We start from the raw sequence: 18,905 nt of genomic DNA, 5'->3' as shown, positions 1-18,905 counted from the left end.
CACACACACACACACACACACACACACACTCCGGCCGAACGTCCCATCTCAACTGAGGCCCCTCTGACAGTCATTTCAGCCCTCTGGAGAGCAGCGGGGAAAGTAGGATACGTAGATGAACCCCTAGATGCCAACAGTCGGCTTGGCGGAGCTTTGTTTACGTGCCTAAGTCGCCACCTTGAGGTCGAGCAGAAGACTGCGCGCGACTCGGGGCCGTGGAGAGCCACCAGCCTGGCGCTCGCCCCAGCAGCCTAGGCGACTTCCTAGGACTACTAGAAAGGAGAGCAAAAGGAGGACGCCCGAGGGCAGAGGAGCCCCGCGAGACACAGCTTGCGTCCGCGACCTAGGCTAAGAAGAATGAGGACTAAAACTGCAAGCTAACTGAAACAAATAGTCTGAAATGGAGGAAGCAAGGGCGCATTCTCCCAGCAGAGTACAAAGCTCAGGTCAAAGATTCCTGCAGCTCCTTGGGCCAGGGCTGGCTGGCTGCGGTCCGGAAACTTCGGTTACTAATTCCCAAAGGCAATGGCCAAGGATACCGTCTGCTTCTAAGAGACGCAGGGTCCGCTCCTTTCCTGGCCGATCACCTTTCTACCGTGACCTCTGCTCAGTGCTGACTCGAACTCGAGTTCACCTCTCGCCTGTTCTCTGCATTCATGAGCGACCGGAGTTGGACAAAGGGACTCAAGGAAGCAGACAGAACGTGGAGAAAAGAACTGCCTGCAGGAGAGGGACGTTCGGGCAGCCCAGATGCTAGGTTTGGGCACATCTCAGTTTTGTGGTCGCCCATTTGTCAGGAAATCGGTCTCTCTGAATGTCTGAGGATGGAGTCGGTAAAATAATAACGGGTTATTAATTATATCACCTGCTTCCCATTTTCCAATCCCTACCTCTATTGAAGCCACTTTTCATTCACTTTTCTTCCTGTGATTTGTCCCGTGCCATAAGGATAGCTGGTTTAATTAAGAGCTCCCTAGCGATATCTTGGCATAATGTATTGTGGTTGTTATTCCTGGACTCTGCCTTCAAGGCTTGGAGACATCTACAAGGCCTCACCAAAGGGCCTCCTTAGTGCATTTTGCCCCTAGGGTGTCTCATTTTCCCTACTACTTGGTGTATAGATATTGTTTAAATATGTTTTACAAAAGAATAATTGTGTTTATTTCAAAAATTAGGGCAATTGCAAACCATTTTGTATTTGTATATGGAAGTATAAATCACTCCTGGCTGAGTCTATCTGAGGTCTTTCAGTATTTTGGTCTGCAATAAATAAATAATGAAATGAATTTTAAAAATAGGACACAGCAATCCCATGCTAATGGTCAACAGGAAATGTCTTTCAAAGAAGAGAAGCAACAGGCCCCCAAACCAGACCCCATTCTCCTGTTTCGTCTACAGCCTCATAAATTAATATTGGATCATTCCTCCTCTCCTGTGGAAAGCTGCCTGTTAGTGAATGCAGTACTGAATTTTTCCTAGGGAATCCCAATTAAACAAACACCTGTGCCAAGTAATGCTATTCTAATCCACTATGAAAACCTTAAGTATGTAATAGTCCTCACATCATTTCATTTCTTAGTCACAGTGAGGTGGGCCAAGCTCATGTACATTGTCCCTAGAGCTTTAACTCAAAGGAGACTTGGTTTTGCCACACATAATCCTGGCAGTTCATTTTATTTTATATGGAAGGAATATACAATGAAGCCTAACATAACTGGCAGAAGCTAAATCTACATAGAAACATCATTTAAACAGAAATCCAAGACTATAAAATTGAGCACACATAATATGTGCAGTCAGGGGTCAATTCCATGTTTTTAAGCAAAAATATTTAGTGTCAAAAATATTTAGTGATAACATAGATATTGTCACTATTCAGTAGATATATTTCATAAATAATGGCAAAATTCAATTATGTAAAACCACTTTAAATAAAGTAGGAACACAGTATAAACCTCTACCAATAGTCCCCCAAGAAAGTCAACTTTATTTTTTTTAAACACTGGACCTAATAGTTTTGAAATGCTATTTGAAAAAGCAAAGAGTATTTATTAAGATTATGCTGTTTGCTTCCTTAAGGCTGCCAAAACTAATGTCACTAAAACATCCAGACGAAAAGCAAAATTGCTAGAAGTCTTCCATATGTTTCTCTTACATTGAATTTTGGAATCTTTTTAGAACTAAAAGTGATTATCTAGATAATTACACAGAAGAACATGAATCACACACACATACACACACACACACACACACACACACACACACACACACACACACACACACACACACACACACACACACACCCTGATAAGGATTCTAGGCTTATCATTCAACCACAAAAATAAACTTTATTCATTTATTCACTTAAAAGATATTGTGTTATCGTTCCATCATCAAGTAATGTTACTAAAGCAGTCACAATCCTTCAGATATACCTCTAACATTCTAAAGAAACACTTACTTCATCTCAAATCTGAGGTTTGGCTTTCACTAAAATACGTATCATCCATTCATTATCCATTTCAGCCACAGAGGAACCATTTGACAAATCAGTATTAGACCCATTGCAATACCTAGTAAGAGACAAGCAAGGAACACAAAATAATGCTATAAAACTGCTCACTGATACACAGCAAATAATAAAAATTTACTGGTCTTTAAAACTTTGATAATTTATCTCAACATTTTTATGTTTTATGTATTAGTATGTGCTGGTATTCTGATTTTAAAACTGAATTTTAAATTTTGGTACTTAAAAATATTTCTTCTCGAGCTTCATATTGCTCTTTTTAAAAGTTTCTAAATATAGGATTTCTCTTATCTGTGTTTTTAAATATCATGATTATATTCAAGACTTTTATTTATAGTTAAATGTTACTGAATGCCTAATATGTGCAAGGTAAATAATTAAAAGTATGTAATTTATCTTTTGTATCTTTATGATTCATTAAATATTAAACGCTATGGCACATATACTTAAAATTATTTTTATTAAAGATATCAGCAAAAGTATTATGCTGGATTTTTGATAATTCTACACAATGTTACTTTTATCTGGCAGAAATTATTTAAATTACCTTCATTTGTTTTCATTAACCAAGAAAGTATATACATTTTCTAAAAGTATTTTTTCTGACTTATTAAATGATATCTCTAAAAAGCCTTCAGAAGAGAATCTGTAGTTATAAACCAATTCCAAATACAAATTTTACTTTTAAATCAGTTCTAAAGAAAAATCTGAAATCAAAGTGTTTAATATAATTACTATGCAAAATTATTCTATAACTCAGTTTTATGTCTTTAATGTGTATCATAATTGTACACATAGATAAACTTTCTAAAATCAAACAAACAAATGAAGGCTAAAAAACAAGTCAGTATTATCAATGTTCACTATTATTTACATAACTCATTGGATTTTATTGAATTTTAAATTTTTCATTAAGATCTTTTAATTGGATTTGAGTATATTATCTTACAAATGGGAACAGGAGGAAGACGATAAAATTGACAATCTGCAACAATGATCATCCTATGTTCATCTGTGTGTTAAAGAAAATCATAAGTGGAAAGGTTCATTTATTCACTTAAAGTTAAGTTCTAGAATAGTAGCCTTCTGAAGAAAAGATTTCAACTCGGGTTCAATATAAAAATCTCTTCTAATTGTACAGAATATGTTATCAGTCTACTTTCAAAGTTGATGAAGTTTAGTACTGAGTATAGCAAGTAAATGTTAGCTATGTTCACTAGAATTAGCATATTTCAGATTATAGTTTATAAATTTTTAAGAACATCAGCATCATGATATGGTTGTCATAGAAACGCAACAATATGTCATTTCAATTAATTTCATATGCAGGGATAAGGCCTCATTCTACATGACTTCAAGTTTGAAAAGCAAGAGCTGAAAAGCAAATATAAATAATGAATAGTCAGATCCCAAATTTTGCCAGTTTAGAAACCAATAAAGTACAAATCTTTTCCAAAGAAAAATAACAATATATTCTAATTACACAATGAGGTAGTAATAAAGGTTATAAAATGTTTTTAAATGAGTACATTCTGAAACAAAGTTTTATTAACAATCTTCTCAATTTATTAACAATACTTCTCAAGTATTTCTTACTCTTGTTGATAAGGCCTATTTTTAGGTAAGAAAATTACTGGTTATTATATATTGCTTAATAATTAAATTAAGGATGCTCTTTCTGTTCTCAAGAGATAGGTACATTTGCTTTTGCATTATAAATTCAGAACAACTAGACCAGAATTTTAATGTTTTTAAAGTAATTATTGCAACAGATCCTTTCATTTAGAAGGAAGTCACACTGTATTATTGCAAAAGCCTTCTTAATATATCACTGCCAGAGATACTTCGTTGACATTAATGGCTCAATTATTGAAACAGAAAAAGCCTATGAAAATAAAATGTATTTCTTAAAGTATAATTATGGTAGGAGATTTGATGCTCTAAATTAATCTGTCCTCTTTCTAACAACTATCTTGTCTTTAAGTTTTCTATTATTGCATATTTCAATATAGAATATGTCCAAGAAAATTCTAAATATTATTTGAAAAGGCACATTATACTTAGGTTTGGATTTATCATGTGTATTTTATTATAACATAATCTGTGTTATGAATAATTTCAGTTAATTAATATAAGGTAATGTATTCAAACTATCTATAAAAATATAGAGATAATCCTATTTCAGATAAACTTAAGAGTAATTTTTAAATGGATAGTATTTGTGTATTTTTAAAAAGCACTTTAAAGAAGAAAAGATAAACATATAAAATTTATTCTTCTTTATAAAATTTGGAAAATTCCAAAAACCATTTAAATCCCCAGTTTTCTTCACAATTAACAATGAAACACAGATATTTACAAAGCTGTTTTATTTGCTGTTTTAAGAGATAAAAAATATGATTTGTGGATAGTTAAAAGGAAGAGCCAGATAAATGCTTGCCGGGAGTGTGTTTAAAAGGCATTTTCATTGACTCAGTTATTGTTAATAGTGAAAGAAAACACTTTGTGCTGCACATACTATATGGCTGTAACTATAGAAAACTGCCATCATAAAGTCCTCAAAAACTCTTAAGAGGTAATTTACAAAGATAATAATAACACAGAATTATTTCACTTCTCTGAATGGTACATATTTGCATAACAGGACTATGTACAATATGCTCATAATGCACATTCATAATGACAAGGACTTTTTAACACTGTAACACAGCCTAAGATCTATGTGTAATAGACATCCATCTTACCAAGTTTTACTTACTGGTGTAAAAGTGTTAGTCTTAGTAAGCCAGGTATTAGCTGTCTACAAAATTGAAGACCACATTAACTATTTTTCACCATTGTAAGAAAATATGATCAAAACATAAAAGCTTGTCACCTTGCAAGACAATTATAGTACTACCTAAAATTGTACTGTAGAATTTCAAATAAATATTTTAACAGTATATGTAATAATTACAGAAAACTTCCATAACCATTCATGTTTAATGTTTGATGACTTTTTGTATTATTATTTGTTCAACCAGGTATCATGTTAAGATAGCTTTTTAAATGTTTTATTTTTAAAATACTCATTGAAGTATTTTTATTTGCTCAAAAAAAAAAAATCTTAATAATGAACCCTCTGGTGCTCCTTTATCTTTTAAAAGCTCTACTAGCTGAGTGCTGATGGTTCCGGCCTGTAATCCTAGCTACTCAGAAGGCTGAGATCTGTGGATCATAATTCAAAGCCAGTCTGAATGGGAAAGTCCTCTAGACTCTGATGGCCAATTAGTCACTAAAAAGTCAGAAGTGGAGCTGTGGCTCAAGTGTTAATAATGCTAGCTTTGAGCACAAAAGCTCTAGGACAGCACCCAGGACCTGAGTTCAAGGCCCAGAACAGGTCAAATAGTAATAGTAATAATAATGAACCTTCTTTGTGAAGCATTTATCTTCTCCCTACAGTTTAGTAACTGTGTACATGGTATCCACCACCAGTACAAAATAAACTAATTTCAGTGGTTGTCCATGATGTCTTTTATTTTTTATTCAGTAAAGAATAAATACATCTCAATGCCCAATAATAATAAAAATGTGGGCTGGGAAGGTGGCTCAGTGGTAGAGCGCTTGCCTTGCATGCCTGAGGCCTTGGGTTCGATTCCTCAGCACCACATAAGCAAAAAGAAAAAAGCCGGAAGTGGCGCTGTGGCTCAAGTGGTAGGGTGCTAGCCTTGAGCTGAAGAGCTGAGGGACAGTGCCCAGGCCCAGAGTTCAGGCCCCACGACCGGACCAAAAAATAATAATAATAATAATAATAAATGTGGTATTCCTGTTGTCCAGATGAACAGATGAGTTAGTTCCTAAATTTACTTCTGATACCTTAAATGGGAAAATATATGAAAAAGATATTTTTGGAACCAAGCGAGAATAAATAAGCCAAAGGCATAATATATAATAGTACCTAGATTAATAAAAACCAAACAAAAATACTAACTAGAACATTTTTTTTGTTTTGTTTTTTGTCAGTTATGAGGCTTGAACTCTGAGCCTGGTGTCCCTGAGCTCTTCAGCTCAAGGCAAGTGCCCTACCACTTGAGCCACAGCGCCACTTCCAGTTTTCTGAATGGTTTATTGGAGATAAGAGTCTCACAGACTTTCCTGCCTGGGCTGGCTTTGAACTGCGATCCTGCCTCCTGAGTAGCATGAGCCACTGGCACCCAGCTTAGAACATTTTTTAAATGTATTTATTGAAAGTGTGGGTTTTGTTTTTGTTCTTTGGTTAGTCATGGGGTTTGAACTCAGGCCTTAGCCCTGTCTTTGAGCTTTTCTATTCAAGGGTAACTCTACAACTTTAAATCACAGCTCCACTTTCAGTTTTCTGGTGGTTAACTGAAGATGAGAATCGCCAGGATTGGCTTTAAACCTGACCCTCAGGTCTCAGCCTCCTGAACAGCTAGGACTATAGGCATGAGCCACCAGAGACCAGCTTAAAAAAATTTATTTTAAAGATTTTTGTTGAATATGAAAATATACAATAGAAGATAAGTACTTTCCTTAAAATTATTAAATATTTATTAGCCAGCATTTATTTTTGTGAGCATTGGTATTTTATTGAAATTGAATGTATTTCACATTGAAGTTTTAATTATTTCTCAAGTGTTATTAAAGTATTAATATAAGTATATTTGACTTCATGAAATTAAAAGCATTTATCAAATATAAGTTTATCATTTACATGAACATTTTAGTTTATATCACATAATATTTAAACATAAGAAACAAGGAAACTTTAGAACAAGCAATATTTTGGTCATTGGTATTATTTTGTTAGCTAAAAACTGTTGAAATTACCAATATTCTTCAATCCATCTACATTACAGCTTGGTTAATATATAACAGGAAGAAATTTGTGAAACTAATTTTCTTTCCAAAATGAATGCTAATGTAGTATTTCATGAACAGTATTCCAAAGTTTTTGTTTCCATCACCTTTTAAAATAGATTTTTATTTTATTCATTTTATTCATTAATGTTTAAGGCATAATTTTGCAAAGTCAATAAGAAATTTAATTTTATCACTGGTAATTTCTTATGAGGATACATTATCTATTTGGACATGATGATGAAGAAAATTGCAAGAACTTCCAGAGTGGCAGGAAGTGAAACACACTATAATCATCAGCACTGGAAAACTCTTTAAGTATAAGATATACTCAAGGTTTTCATCAAAATCAAGTAATTACATTTAATAGCAATAAAACTATATATGTATCCATGAAGTAGGTAATGATATAATTGTTTTACTTTTACTTCTCAGTCTTTTGACCCAGAGTTTCGGCAATTTGTGATCTTTTCCTAAATACAGGAATAGAAAAGTAAAGTACCAAACCACCTACCCTGAAATAAGGCTAGGAGAATATGTATAGAACCTGTTCTCTTTTTGTAATTTCAACCTTTTTGCAATAACTTTATTTTAGCAACTTCCAATTTTAGCAACTATCTCAATTTTGTGGATTTATTCTTATTTTTAATATATGTCCCACTGTTGCATATACGTCTTTCACACAGTTATCAGAAATAGTATTTGTCTTTTATCAGTTGACAAATCTAAGCATCTAAAATATGAACTTTCTCCTGCTGCTTTTCAGTTTTGTGCCTATGTTTAGAAGAACATACAAATCTCAATTTTCTTTCTACCATGATAAGCAATACTGGAAAGCAACTATAAGAACTGTCTTGTACTTAGCAAACTTGCTATTAGTCTGTCTGTAATTATAGGTAGTTGACAACTTGTGGTTTTTGTTTTTTTGTTTTTACTTAAAATTGTCCAACTTTACAATATTGCCATCAATAGAAACACTATCTTGAATTTTCTTTTTTTTTTTTCTGGGCTACCACTATGCAGTAAGATTCTCTTTGGAGATGCAGAGCAGAAACAGTGATCTGCAGCACCCAGTCAGCCACATGATCACAAGGGTAAACAAGCAAGATTTGCTATTTGGTAGTGGCTCTACTACTACCACTTTAGCCACTTCATCAGTCCTTTTGTGTGGGTTATTTCCAAGATAGGATCTAACCTTATGCCTATGCTGGCCTGAACTATGATCCTCCTATTTTATGCTTCACTTTGTTGAGGAGGTAACATATGCACAACACTGCACCCAGCCATTGTGCTTCTCTGTCTGGGGTGACATACATGCACCACCATTCTCAGCCATTGGATGAGGTAAAATAAAGCAATTCCCCAATCTCTTTCTCCCAAGTTGCTAAGATTATAGGTTTGAGTCACCTAACAGGCTTCAAATGCTTTTTGTATGTGTATGTCCATAGTAGGGCTTGAACTCAGGGCCTACATACTATCCCTTAGCTTTTTTCACTAAAAGCTAGAGCTCTACCACTTGCACTACAGCTCTACATCTAGTTTGTTAGTGGTTAATTGGAAATAAGAGTCTCATAGACTTTTCTGCTCAGGCTGTCTTTGAATTGTGATCGTCAGATCTCAACCTCCTGAGTAGCTAGGATTACAAATGTGAGCCATTGGTGCCTGGATTCAAATGCATTTTTAATTAATGGCATTTTCAACTTGTGAAACATATATGAATGTAACTATTTACACAGAGACTCATCTATACCTTTCACAAGCTAAGTTATTAATTAAACAGTTAATAATGACTGCACTACAATTATACAAGAAGTCCCAGTGTACCACATAAAGTTGGTTGGTGGCATCCTCAGGTAAACTAAAAAACTTGAAAGGAACAGGAACAATTCATTCAAGCTACATCCAAATATAATGTATGGATGTTAAGACAAACACAGAAAAAGGATTACAGTATCTGGATTCGTGAGTGTAGGGTTTGCAATGACCACAAGTCATTCCAATACATGTACTGAAAGATGCAGCAGTTCCATTGAAAGGAATGGTCATGTAAATATCATGAGAGGCAAATATAACTTCAAAGTAGTGGGAATAATATCTAAACTTTCCTGAGAGCACCAGGTTATACATAAATATGAAGTAGAGTCTTATTATTTTAATATTATTATGGTTGTATACTCACTGCCTATATATATTTATATATATATATGTAGACACTATGCTAAACAGGACTCTAGCATATAGCTTAATAAAGAAGCTTTTAAAATAATTTATAAAAATCTTTCAACTGCAGAATTTTTTTCAGTTTTCCATTTGTGGTGCCCAGAACCACATCTATTAATAACTTTTCATTTTACGTCATTCTACTTCCTAACTACTGATTCTTCATTTACTGTTGAGAAAATAAAAGCATCTGCATGTGGCAGGCATCTTATGAATGCCTAAACACAAAGATTTCCACGAAATTCAGTCAGAGAGACAGGAGTCTTGAGATTTGTGTGTGTATGTGTGTTAATCTGAAACTATTTGATTGACCTATTTTTTGGTCTAAAAACTGATTTCTTTTAGATCTTAGAAATAGACATTTTCCCTTATGAAAACTAATGAAAAGGGCATTAATAGGTCATCTTGTAAATATTTTGCTTTTTTTAGTTAGTATTTTTTCTAAAACACTTGCAAGACATAAAAAATATTATCTTACTAAGAACTTTGTGACACTGAACCTCAGTCACACTCTTCCCTACTCTCATTCAAATGACCAAAAGGCAATCATGGTCAAGCTGTTTCTTGACCACATCTACTGATTTTTTTGTCATTACCTATTATCTTTTTGTTTTGGTAGATTTGTATTTAATTATTTCATGTCATCCCCCATCTTCTAAGTAAAATAATATAACAACTTTTGCCTATATCAAGTTAATGTTTCCATTATTGCACAAAATAAGTTTTGTTCATACAAAAGCCAAACTGTATACTCTAAGCATAACATTGCTTTTATAATTTTTTGCTTTTCCATATTAAAATCCTTGCTTATAGAATTTACTTACTTATTGAATTTACTATGGTCCATTCATTTTTCCCACATTTTTATGTAACAGTATTATTTTCCAAATGGTCAAAATTATCAGATACCCTACCAATTATTTTGGAAATTGTGATAGTTAATTTTATTTGTCAACCTGTCTGGGTGTCCTGAGTGTTGGTCAAACATTCTTAACGTTTTTGTGAAGATGCTCTTGATGAAATTAATGTTTAAATCTCATAAAGCAGATGGCTCTCCATTAAACGGGAAGGTCCCATCCAACTGGACAACATGAACAAAATGATAGCTTTCTCCAACAGATAGCCTTCAGATTCTACTGAGATTGAGACTTCTGAATAATCATTCTGAAACTACCTCATCTGTTCTCTTTTGTTTCCAGCCTACAGCTCATCCATACAAATTTTGGACTTGTCAAGCTTTTGTATTAATCAAGTTTTTAATCACTATAACAAATATTAAGACAATCAAATTATAAACAGAAAATTGTTTTGGCTCCTATATCTATGAGTTTCAGTTCTTGGTTTTGAGCCCATGATGAGGCAATTCATGAATGTCTACATGAAACAATAAGCCTCAGGTAGAAGAAGACAAAAAGAGAAAGGGCCAGGGTTCCACAATCTTCTTTGAGCACACACACCCAGTGATCTAGACACCTCCTACTGTGTACCATTTCTTAAAATTTCCACTCCTACCAATAATGTCATGCTGAGCAATAAGCATTTTACTACATAGGCCTTTTATGGGACATTTGAGATCCAAATTATAGATACTTAATAGTTGCCAGTTCTGGGCTAGGGATGTGACTAAGTGGTAGAATGCTTAACTAGTGGGCCCAAGACACTAGGTTAAATCCCCATACTGAGAGCAGAGAGGGAGGGAGAGAAGAAGGGAGGAAGAAAAGGAGACAGGGAGGAAGGGAGGGAGGAAGGGAGCTAGTAGACCTAAAATAAGTATTCAATTAGTGGTAATAGAAGCTTAACTCTAGAAAAGAGATCTGCCAGAAAGCTATTGCAGTAACCCCCATATAAGAGAGATGATGGCTTAGAAGTACATAGATATTATGAAGTGATGAGAAGTGGTTAGATTTGGGATAAATTTTGAAGAAAAGCTAGTAGGACTGTCTGTGCCAAATAAAATCAAAATAAAGAAGAGTCAGGCACCAGTGGCTCACGCCTGTAATCCTAGCTACTCAGGAGGCTGATATCTGAGGATCACGGTTCAAAGCCAGCTTGAGCAGGAAAGTCTGTGAGACTCTTATCTCCAATTAACCATTAGAAAACCAGAAGTGCCACAGTGGCTCAAGCGGTAGAGTGTTCGTCTTGTGCTGAAGAGTTGAGGGACAGCACCAAGCCCCACGATCAAAAAATAAGAAGAAGAAACCAAGCTGGGCTCTGGTGGCTCTTGTCTGTAATTCTAGCTACACAGGAGGCCGAGATCTGAGGATCATGCTTCAAAATCAGCCCAGGCAGAAAGTCTATGATACTCTTATCTCCAATTAACCAGCAGAAAGACTGGAAGAAGAACTGTGGCTCCTGTAGTAGAGCTCTATCCTTGAGCACAAAAGCTCAGGGTCAGTGCCCAGGCCCTGAATTCAAGCCCCAGGGCCAGCACCAAAACAAAAAAAGTGTCCAGTTAAACAAATGTATAGGAATACAAGAGGAATACATTTTGGAGAAAATATTAGGAGCTTGTTTATGATATGTTAAATTTAAAATAGCCCATTAAGATATTAACATGATATGACTCTAGTTGGGCACAGAAATCTTATGAAGTGTAAATGAGAGAAATGAGGTCCAGTAGTTGAATTCTGGGATATTTCTTTGTTTAGATATTAGAAAAATGAGCATAGCTGGACACAGTGGCTCAAGCCTATAATCCTAACTACTTGGAAGGTAAAAATAAAGACAGGATATAGGCCAGCCAAGGCATAAAAGATTTAAGACTGTATCTGTCTTAACCAGTAGCTAGGGTGATGGAGCTTGTGTTTATCCCCAGCAACACAAGGAAACACAAGTAGGAGTAGAGCCCCTTGAAAATAACAAGCACACAAATGAGCTGGAGGTGTGGCACATAAGTCTGAGTTCAATCAAATGCATTCATGTTGTTTGTAATTAGTTTAGGAATAGGGAAAATATGATACAATTCCAGGCATTGCTGGCAGGCTTTGTGGGAAACTTTTTCTTAACCTTAAAGATCAAAACTAGCATTACTTTTTTCTGCTTTGGAAATAGTCACATTACATGTGTTGCAAATATTTGCCAAATTATGTTGGTCTTCTCTCTTGGTCATTTTGTTAAAATTGGGTTTTTTACGTAAAGTATCTATCATTCCAATCTTGCTTAAGAAAATCTCCTTCCATTGTTTATAACATTTCTTCTATTTTTTCTAATATTTATTCATTCTGTATTTAAAATTTTAATCCATATAGAATTTATTTTGTATTTTTAATATTTTCCTTTGTTTTGGTGCTGGGACTGAACCAAGGGCCTCATACATGCTAACAACATGTTCTACCATGAAGTCATCATGCCCAATTTTATAATTTTTTATTCTATATGGTATACAAACCTAGGCTTTTCTTCCAGATGAAAAGTGATTTCCGAATAATTTCTTAAATTCTCTTGCTTTTCATCCCCAAACAATAATTTTATTTTAAAATAATGACAACTGTAATAAGTCGAGCATCAAGTTAAAGTCTATAATTTCCAGACTCCCTTACAGCTACACATAGGCATTCATCTATCATAGGCCATAAATTAGTCATATGATTACTATTCCCTGTCCTTATAAGGAAAAAAACACCTATTATTCTTCTAGCTCCTTTTTATTTTCCTGGGTATAAAGAATTCTAGTCCCACAGACTGGAATTCAGCCATTTGGAAAGATGACAGAACATGATTTGCTTTAAAATGCTTACTTCTAAACTGATACATGAGGGACAAACACTATCTTGTTTAAACCACCATATTTTAGGAGGACTGTTATTAGCTCTATAAATACAAGACGCTTTGAAGAAGATTATACTATCAAAGGAGATAAATTCTTGTTCTTTTTACATATTCTTCAGCTTCCTTATTTTTCCATATTCTTATCAAAATATGATAATTTAGTTGTAACTCACTTTTTTATTATTTTTTTTCTGGTTGTGGGACTTGAACTCTGGGCCTGGACACTGTTCCTCAGCTCTTCAGCTCAAGGCAAGTGCTCTACCATTTGAGCCACAATGGCATTTCTGGTTTTCTGGTGGTTAATTGGAGATAAGACTCTCATGGGGGCTGGGAAGGTGGCTCAGTGGTAGAGCGCTTGCCTTGCATGCCTGCGGCTCTGGGTTCGATTCCTCAGCACCACATAAGCAAAAAGAAAAAAGCCGGAAGTGGCGCTGTGGCTCAAGTGGTAGAGTGCTAGCCTTGAGCTGAAGAGCTGAGGGACAGTGTGCAGGAGCAGAGTTCAGGCCCCATGACCAGACCCAAAAAAAAAAAAAGAGTCTCATGGACTTTCCTGCCCAGGCTGGCTTTGAACCATGATCCTCAGATCTCAGCCTCCTGAGTAGCTAGGATTATAGGTGTGAGCCACCAGTGCCCGGCTATTATTTTTTCATTTATTGTTTGAACACATTATATCTTCCTTAAGAGTGAGGCTGAACATCTTTTTTGTATGTTTATCAGCAAGTTGCATTTTCTCTTTAAATTGATACACTTGGTCTTTTTTTAAAATCATCTTTCTCTTGTTCATAATTAATTGCAAGAATTTATTATTTATTTTCAATACCAAATTCTTTGTAGTTGTATAGGATGCAAAGCTGTAGTACCGTTTTGTAATTTGACACATCACTCTAAAGTCTTTCAAATGTGTATGTTTTAATTTTTAAGTTTTAATTTTTATATAATAAAATTTACCAACAGTTTTCTGTTTTAAGAAATATTTTTATCTGATGTTATTAAGATAGGCTAGTTATATTTTTTCCAAAAGTTTCAAACTATTGCATTAGGATCATTAATTCATCTGGATTATTCTTAGTGTAAGAAAAAATAAGGATTTAATTTTCACACATTTTTCACATATGCAATCAATTGTTCCTTTACCTTTAGTTAATAATACTGTCCTTCATGGCTAGGAATGTGGCATAGTGGTAGTGTGCTATGCTTAGTAATACTGTCCTTCTGCCAATAACCTATAATATCATCTTTGCCTATATAGAATCTCTGTACCTATATTGGTCTAGTTGTAATTCCTAATGTGTTTCATTAGTTTGACAACCCATTTATCTATATAAAGCCACTCTCCTCTCAAGATATACAAGATGTCCATCATCTCAAAAAATAATCTGTCAATTTCTCCCCCTCTTGAGGGAACCACTATTATGGTTAGTTTCACTTATTCTTTTCATCACATAAATTCTTACCCTTCATATAAATTCAGCATGTAATCTCGCATCTAGCTTTATTTAATCAACAACATATTTTTAAGTTCAACCATGTTGCCAAGCATTTTGATAAAAGACATTTTTATTATTGAGTAGAATTACATTCTACATATACAAGCCAATTTATTTATTCAGGTTTTATTACTGAACATTTGAACTGTTTTCAATTTAGGATATTATAAAAGCTGCTATAACTATTATTATACAAGTGTTTTTGTGAACATACATTTCTATTTTTCTTTAGAAAAAAAATCTAAGAAAAGTGATGCTGGATTTTAGTTAGGCTTAATTTTATAGAAAGTTCTCAATGCAATTACTAAAGTGGTCATATCATTTTATATCCTTATTAGCAAGGTATAAGAATTTCTATTGCTCCATGTCCTCACCAACATTCTGGATTATCAGATTGATCTGGGTTTGTTGTACTTTTAATATTAGCTATTGTAGAGAATTATAGCAGTGTATAATTATGGATTTAGTTTGAAATCTCCAGATGACAAGTGACACTGTACTTTCTCACATATTCACTGGTCATTTGTGTATAATCTTTTGTGTGATGACTGTCCATATTGATTCTGTTCTAGTAGAAAGTTGTTTGTCCACTTTTATTGAGTTGAAGCAATTATTATACACATACGCTTAATTCAAGTCTTCTGTCAGATATATTTTTTGCAAATATGTATTCTCTTAACAATGTCTTCTGATACACAGATGTTTTTAAGAAGTCCTAGTACTCATTTTTGTTCCTATTTATTTATTTTGTCAGTCGTGTGGCCTGAACTCTGGGCCTGTGCACTGTCCCTCAGCTCTTCAGATCAAGGCTAGCACTCTACCACTTCCAGCTTTTTCTGTTTAGATGGTACTGAGGAATCAAACCCAGGGCCTCATGCATGCAAGACAAGCACTCTACCACTGAGCCACCTTCCCAGCCCCATGTTCCTTTTTAAAAGTAGTGTGGTCATTTTTGTTTGTTTGTTTTGTCAGTAGTAGGGCTTGAACTCTGGGGCTGGGCACTGTCCCTCAGCTCTTCCACTCAAGGTGAGTGCTCTACCACTTGAGCCACAGCTCCACTTCTGGTTTTCCAGTAATTTATTGGAGATAAGAGTCACATGGACTTTCCTCCCCTTGCTGGCTTTGAACCTCAATCCTCAGCTCTCAGCCTCCTGAATAGCTAGGATTACACGCATGAGCCACATCTTGTATATACATTCTTCTAATTTGGGGAGGGGAAGGGAAATAACAAAATGCTAAAATAAGGATATAGGTTTACCCATTGTACCAATGAGATATACAAGACACTATGTTGAAAACGAACTTTACAAATTGGGGGGGAGGGAGGAGTTGGGGAGATAGGGAGGGAAGGAATGGTAGGGGAAAAACAAAGGAGGAGGTAACAATGCTCTATAGGAAATGTATTAATTACCTTACTCATGTAACTGTAACCCCTCTGTACAGTATTTTTACAATAAAAATATATACAAAAAAGTAGTGTTTTGGGGCTGGGAAGGTGGCTCAGTGGTAGAGCGCGTGCCTTGCATGCTGAGGCCTTGGGTTCGATTCCTCAGCACCACATAAGCAAAAAGAAAAAAGCCGGAAGTGGCACTGTGGCTCAAGTGGTAGAGCACTAGCCTTGAGCTGAAGAGCTGAGGGACAGTGCCCAGGCCCAGAGTTCAGGCCCCACAACCCGACCAAAAAAAAAAGGAGTGTTTTCTGTGTCCCATATAAATTTTTTTACTATTTTTATTGATGTTACAAGTTGGCAAAAAAATTTTATGTGCTTTTTCTTTTTTGTCTGTCATAAGGCTAGAACTCAGGGCTTGGGCACTATCCCTGAGTTCTTTTGCTCAAGACTATTGCTCTACTACTTTGAGTCACAGCTCCACTTCTGTTTTTTGAATGGTTAGTTGGAGTCTGGGCTGGCTTCAAACCACAATCCTCAGATATCAGCCTAGGTAGCATGAAACCCAGGTGCCTGGCCTCATGTACATATGTTAATTTTACTTTTTATAAATAAACCCACAATCACCTTAATTATGTGTATGATGTGATATCTGGGTATGAAATTATATTACATAAGTGTGCATATGTGTATGTAGTATATAAAGTTGTTGACATAGAACTTCTAAAACGTCATAAAGATCTTAAATCATAGGAATATTTAGGAGCTATCTACTTATTTATTGCTAGTACTGTGGGCTCCAAGCTAATTCATTTTGCATGGTCTCATTTTGCTGGCACTCTATCCTTGAGCCACATCTCCAATTTGGCTTTTTTGGTTAATTAGAGCTGGAATCTCAAGGACTTTTCTGCCCAGGCTGGCTTCAAACTAGGATTCTCAGATCTCTGCCTCCTGAGTAGCTAGGATTACAGGTGTGAGCTACAGTACCTGGAAGTATGGTCTGTTTTCCCCCCCAAAAGAATAAGCTTTCAGTTTCCTGATCTCTATTATTTCTTTCCCTCTGTTCCATTCATTTGTAGTCTCTATTATTCCTTTTTTAGTTTTTTAATTATATTTGCCTTGCTATTTATTTATCCTAGTTCTTCAATGCATACTTATTTTTCAACATTTTAAATATATATTTAAATTTACCTCCTAAGAAGTGCTTCAGTTTGATCCAAGATATATGGGGTGGGATTAGGGTAAATGATTTAACTGCTAGTGAAAGGCATTCAGTTAAATCAGTCCAATAAGCAAGAAAATGTAGAGTGTACATGAACATGTGTACAAGGTGCTCCAGCCTAGCCTGGAATCCAGAACATCATTTATAATTGCGCTCTGGTTGTTTAGTTGCAGGGCAGTGCAGTAGACCAAACATGGGGCATCACACATGCTAGGCAAGCGCTCTGTCGCTGAGCTATATAATCTCCAGCCCATTCTCCAGTAACATGTTTTTGATGTGAAGCTGTGTAGTCACATAGTCATATCAATTCAGAAGTGGGCTGAAAGTGCAATATCTAATGAAACAACTCTGTCTTACCTCTGTTACAATGAAAGGAGAAATTGTGCAACAGTCACCGCCCCATGTATTTTGACTGATATTTGTATTTGCAATTCCTATTGATTTATTCTTTACCTTGTGAAATATGAAGAAATACCTCGGTTATACCCAAGCTTTTTGGGAGGTTTTAAAAACAATTTTTGCTACTATTTATAAGTTAATTACACATAAGGTTGAGTCTCTAAATTTGCTTAATAGTAGGTAATCATTTGTCATAAAACTCCTTATGTACTTGAAAAAAACCCATAGTCTCTATTGTGTATAGTAGTCCATAATATCCATAGCTATTGCTAACTTATGCAGGGCACTGGTAGCTCATGCCTGCAATCCTAGCTACTCAGCAGACTGAGATCTGAGAACCACAGTTTGAAGCCAGCAAGGCAGGAAAGTCTGTGAGTCACTTACCTTCAATGAACCACCAAAAAAGCTAGATTGGAAATATGGCTCAGGTGTTAGAGTGCCAGCTTTGAGACAAAAAGCTAAGGGACAGACCCTGAATTCAAGCCCCAAGACTGGCACAAAACAAACTTGCTAATTTCCTTCCTTTATATTTTTTACTTGCCCATTCTTATTACATTGGCAAATTTATATCAATCTAAGGTAAAGTCAATGTGGTTTTATCTCCACCTTCATGTATCAAAAATCACTTCTCAATTTAATTGGTTGAGAATGAGAAATAGTATAATTTGTCTTACTCTGCAAGTTCTATTGTTTGCTTTTTAAAATCCCTGCTTCTAAGTAGACCATTTTTCTTGTATTTTATCCACTACAGTTAACAAACACTTCTAGCTGGCAACATACTGTCTCAAAATCTCTACCAAATTACAAGTTCAATTGGTACATTTTTTGCCCCACAAGTTATTGCAAAACTATTAAAGAAATCAAAATACAAATGATTTTGAGAAAATAATTGCACTTTTCTTATTTTTTTCAACATCCCAATTATACATTTAAATATTATCTATAAATATATATGCATTTTAAATTTTTATATAAAATGATCAAGATAGAAAAAATTCATACAAAATAAAGGTTTCTCATCAATTTAGATACATA

The sequence above is a fragment of the Dipodomys spectabilis genome, unplaced genomic scaffold, assembly GCF_019054845.1.
Source record: "Dipodomys spectabilis isolate Male_0828 unplaced genomic scaffold, ASM1905484v1 ptg000145l, whole genome shotgun sequence".
In the NCBI taxonomy this organism is placed as follows: domain Eukaryota; kingdom Metazoa; phylum Chordata; class Mammalia; order Rodentia; family Heteromyidae; genus Dipodomys; species Dipodomys spectabilis.
This window is presented reverse-complemented; position numbering follows the sequence as displayed.